General features: G+C 48.7%; 1 protein-coding gene across 1 annotated transcript in view; it reads left to right on the top strand.

Moving 5' to 3' along the window:
- Nucleotides 1-5,000, top strand: part of LOC310777484 (solute carrier family 12 member 9) — a 121,428-nt gene that overhangs the window by 95,721 nt on the left and 20,707 nt on the right. The window lies entirely within an intron of this gene.

The raw sequence follows: 5,000 nt of genomic DNA, 5'->3' as shown, positions 1-5,000 counted from the left end.
GCCTGGGCGCCTCTCTTCTCTTTGAATCTAGTCTCCCATTCGCCTCGCCCCCTGCCACCCTCTCAACACATTAGCTCTTTCCCGTTACGCGGCGTTGGGCGGTGGTTGCCTCCCTCCCTGTTAAAGAGGCTAAGTCTGTTAGCGGCTCAGCCAGTCAGCCATATATATATACGAGCTGTGTTGTGTAATTACAGCTGGGACTATTTGAATGGCCGTTTATCTGCGGGGCTCCGCTGCCTGCAGGGAGATTGGGGTCACTTACAAGATCAACAACAACAAAAAGGCAAATACCTGCATGTGCTGTGTGACCCCCGTGACCCCTGTGACCCCGTCAGCTCACACAGATACAACAAGGCACACACACACACACACACACACACACACACACACACACACACACACACCTCGTGCAATGAATGACTGGATTGTTCTGCACACGCTCATAGCCTCTGAGTTCATGCACGTGCACACACATAATCACACCACCGGGGGGCAGCGCGTCCTGCGGGGGTAACTCATTATCTCTGTTTACTGTTTCTTTTAATTGCTCTCGCCCCAACATTCATTATGCTACTGTGCATTCACTTATTACAAACTGGCCCTGGAGGTGTGTATGTGTGGAGGTGTGTATGTGTTGTATGTGGAGGTGTGTATGTGTGGAGGAGGTGTGTATGTGTGGAGGAGGTGTGTATGTGTGGAGGAGGTGTGTATGTGTGGAGGAGGTGTGTATGTGTGGAGGAGGTGTGTATGTGTGGAGGTGTGTATGTGTGGAGGAGGTGTGTATGTGTGGAGGTGTGTATGTGTGGAGGAGGTGTGTATGTGTGGAGGTGTGGAGGTGTGTATGTGTGGAGGAGGTGTGTATGTGTGGAGGAGGTGTGTATGTGTGGAGGAGGTGTGTATGTGTGGAGGAGGTGTGTATGTGTGGAGGAGGTGTGTATGTGTGGAGGAGGTGTGTATGTGTGGAGGAGGTGTGTATGTGTGGAGGTGTGTATGTGTGGAGGAGGTGTGTATGTGTGGAGGTGTGTATGTGTGGAGGAGGTGTGTATGTGTGGAGGAGGTGTGTATGTGTGGAGGAGGTGTGTATGTGTGGAGGAGGTGTGTATGTGTGGAGGAGGTGTGTATGTGTGGAGGTGTGTATGTGTGGAGGAGGTGTGTATGTGTGGAGGAGGTGTGTATGTGTGGAGGAGGTGTGTATGTGTGGAGGAGGTGTGTATGTGTGGAGGAGGTGTGTATGTGTGGAGGTGTGTATGTGTGGAGGAGGTGTGTATGTGTGGAGGAGGTGTGTATGTGTGGAGGAGGTGTGTATGTGTGGAGGAGGTGTGTATGTGTGGAGGAGGTGTGTATGTGTGGAGGTGAGAGGGAGAGGCGCTACGAGGAGAACCCCAGCGGCAACTCACCAGGCAAGACCGCGGCTTCGCCTGCGGCCTAGCGGAGCCAACTACAAAGGGCTTCCCGAGGAGCGGACTTTTTTCTCTCTCAAAACAATTGAAAACCACCGCATGTTAAAGCTGAGCAAGGAGATCGATTTTATTTCACCAGCGCCGAAGGCAGCAACACAAAAGACTGATGGAAATAACATAACAGAAGAGAAGGTAAGCCCCACTAAACTGGTATCCAGCACTGACAGTCAGTAGATACAGTAAACACGATTCTGCCTGACCAATCAGTCGTCTGCAGTGTTTTCACGTCACCGTATGGTACCGGGTCCACAGCCCTAGAACCTCAACAGAGCAGGGACCAAAAGCAGCACGACTCAACCCCGACTCAACCCGGGCTGTCCACGTTTTTGATCGGTGGAATGAGACAAAAAAGCGAGACGAGCTGTGCGGGGCCGCATTGATATCAGCGGTGGAAATGGGCCATATGTGTGGTGTGTATGTTGACTGACTCCCCAGAAAACTCCTTATAAATACAAAAGTGAGTGGGCTGGCATGTCTGGGACATACACTTGCCTCATCTCCAACTGAAGGAGCAGTGTGAACAGGTTATTAACGGCACCTGCCTGCCTTCTCAACTCTAAAACTAACTAACTGCTTTCCCAAGTACATTTAAGGAAATAATTGGTGGCGTCTGCTGCAGCTGAGATAAATATAAATCAGAGGATTTCAACATGCCACATAAGCACTGCTGAAATGACTCTGTCACACTGTGAAAACTGATTAGAAAGATGCACACACACAAAATATTATTTTTCCCCATCCTTAACAATTCCATTTAGCTTCTAACTGTATCACCACCCAGTTATAATGGTGTGTTTGTGTATGTGCATGTGTCGTGTGTTTATTATGGTTGTGTGCACGTATATACAGTACACGTGTGTGTGTGTGTGTGTGTGTGTGTGTGCGTGTGCGTGCGCGTGCGCGCGTGTGTGTGTGTGTGTGTGCGTGTGCATACAGTATAATGTGTCAGTTCTGGATGTAATACTGTTGAAACGTTGTGCGTCTCTTTCCTGTGTGCAGAAAAAGAGTAAAAACCCAAGGGGGCAACCTCCACTTCGGAAAAGTGAAGCCAATGCGGAAGTGCCTTAAACCTGCATTATTTTGAATGGCCAGCAGGGGGGCGACTCCACTGGCTGCAAAAAGAAGTCCGATTGTACATAAACACTACACTACCCGGAGGCCCGACGTCAGAGGGAACATGACCCGACTTCTCACTCTGATTTTGACCTCAGTAAACAAGATCCTAAGGCCTTGGCCACACTGATCCGTGGTGTCTGTCCGTGTGTGTTCATTTCTCTGTTCACTTCCATTCATTTTCAATGACAACTGTCCGACTGTCCGTGGAGCACTCAGAAGCGTACGTATCCAGAAAATTTGCATACGTTTTGATGGACAGAAAGTTGAAGAGGGATGAACTTTTTCTGGACGGACGTATCGGATGGTCGGATGGTCGGATGGTCGGATAGTCACTGTCCGTTTAGCCAATCAGAGTCGAGGTCTCGAGAGGAGGCGTTCCGAGATTTGTTTCAACTTTTCAAAGAAGATGGCCGAGGCGGTGAACGAGGCTATAAGGGATTCCCCAGCAAAATAAGTAAAATTGTGTGATTTCACTAGGATTTCAGTGACTGGAAGTTAGTCCAAGGGGAGAATATAGTGCATACACTTCTCTCCGGTTATCTGCACATGATCTACATTATATTATACTCGCGCTGTTCATGTCATTTGCATCGAGTCACATTTCCAAGGAGCTGCACGCAGGCTGCGCAGGCAGGCTCGCCGGCCGTGGAGCAGCCCCGGCGCTTTCAGCAAGGGGTTTGACGTAGACTCAGTTCTCATCGGACAGACATCTGTCCGTTCAATAATTCTGTCCATTTTCTGATGGATCAGTGTGGCCAAGGCCTAATAGAGAGCCGCAGGGATGACGTATTTTTGTAGTCAGAACGCGGAAGTCCCGGACTTCCTGGTTCTTCACTGTTTCTGTCTATGGGATTTTTGAATGGGTTTTTGCCGCGATGCTTCAAATACGGTCTCTGGGCAACGCAAGATTAATCAAACGCGAACCAGAGTTCCGTCGGATAATCTTCACACATGAGGACCACTTTCATGAGTTTTGAAGCGTAAATGCGAGCCTTAGAAGTAAAAAGCTCGAGCTAAGCTAATCCAGAACTACACACTGTCGCATAGGCTTCCACGTCACGTCAGCGCTCAACCTGGACTGTTGTTGATGTGTTCACTGATTACCCCGGGCTGAACGGGCTGAACCAGGTGAGGGAAAGAGAATTTCCGTGTTCGTCCTTTGAAGTGGTGACGTTATTGACGTATATATCCCCATCGACTCAAGAGTGTACTCTCATTTAGCCGTTTGCTAGCTAGCCGCCCTTTTAACGGCACGTAAAAGCTTCAAAACTCGTAAAAGTGGTCCTCGTGTGTGAAGATGATATTACTAAACACTGGTTCGCGTTTGATTAAGCCAGTGTTGCCCAGAGAGAGTATTAGAAGCATCGCGCCAAAAACCCATTCAAAACTCCCATAGGCGAAAACAGTGAAGAACCAGGACTGTTGGCATCGATGATTTCCGGACTCGTTTCTGCGGCTCTCTATTGAGTTGATGGTCTCAATCACTAGTTTCAAGTCTTCTTCAAGAGCCCCTTCTCACGGGGGCCATTTTGTGTCAAAAAGGCAGGGTAAAAACACAGGTGCAAGCAAAACACTAATGATTGGAATTTGGAAACCCTCATTAGTGTTTTGCTTGCACGTGACCTGTGTTTATTCTGCCTTTTCGACACAAAATGGCCCCCGTGAAAAGGGTCTATACAGCATGATGTTCATTTAGGGCCTGTGTCCACCTAGTGTCTTTTCATCAGCTCCGGCGTCTATTTTCAGTTGTTTCCAATGGGGAGGAGAGTGTATGCGGGCGCACACGGACGTCTAGAGAAAGTGCGCTGCGTCCAGCGTCTATTTCCACAGTGCTCCGGCGTTTTTGTGCGCCCAACTCCCAGCGCTCCTAGCTGAAAATATTTTTACTTTTCAGAAAGACGCTGGTGTCGGGTGCTGCTTTTCTGGCAACTATGGAGAAACAGAGACAGAAAGGCTCAATTGTGGGAGCAGATTGGCTAGACACTTAAAGGAACACTCCGCCCATTTTCAGCTGAAGCCATTTCAAATGGGCGGAGTGTTCCTTTAATATTTCACACTTAATTTTTCTGGTGAGTGTTGAGCTAAATCACTGTATGTGTGTTGTTTGCTAATGTTAGCTGTCAGCTATCAAGCTACTACCGCACTGAACTAACATTAGTTTCAGATGTTAATTGTGCGCTGAGATCAGCGCTTCTCAGCGTACTTCCAGCGTTTAACAGTTGGAAAAAGACGCTAGGTGGACACAGGCCCTTAGTCAATTATGCTCCCATTTAGAGTCAAGTAGTGGTGGGCATCGCAGGGGGTTCCGCAAAAATCTGGAGCAGCCCTCCGGCAGAAAGGTTGAAACGGATTCAAAATTTTGGAGAAAGGGAACCTGACGTTACTCTGTGTTGGACAATCACGTAGACGCCCAGATACACAACC

This window comes from Poromitra crassiceps (assembly GCF_964638095.1).
Source record: "Poromitra crassiceps genome assembly, chromosome: 5".
Classification (NCBI taxonomy): domain Eukaryota; kingdom Metazoa; phylum Chordata; class Actinopteri; order Beryciformes; family Melamphaidae; genus Poromitra; species Poromitra crassiceps.
This window is presented reverse-complemented; position numbering and strand designations above follow the sequence as displayed.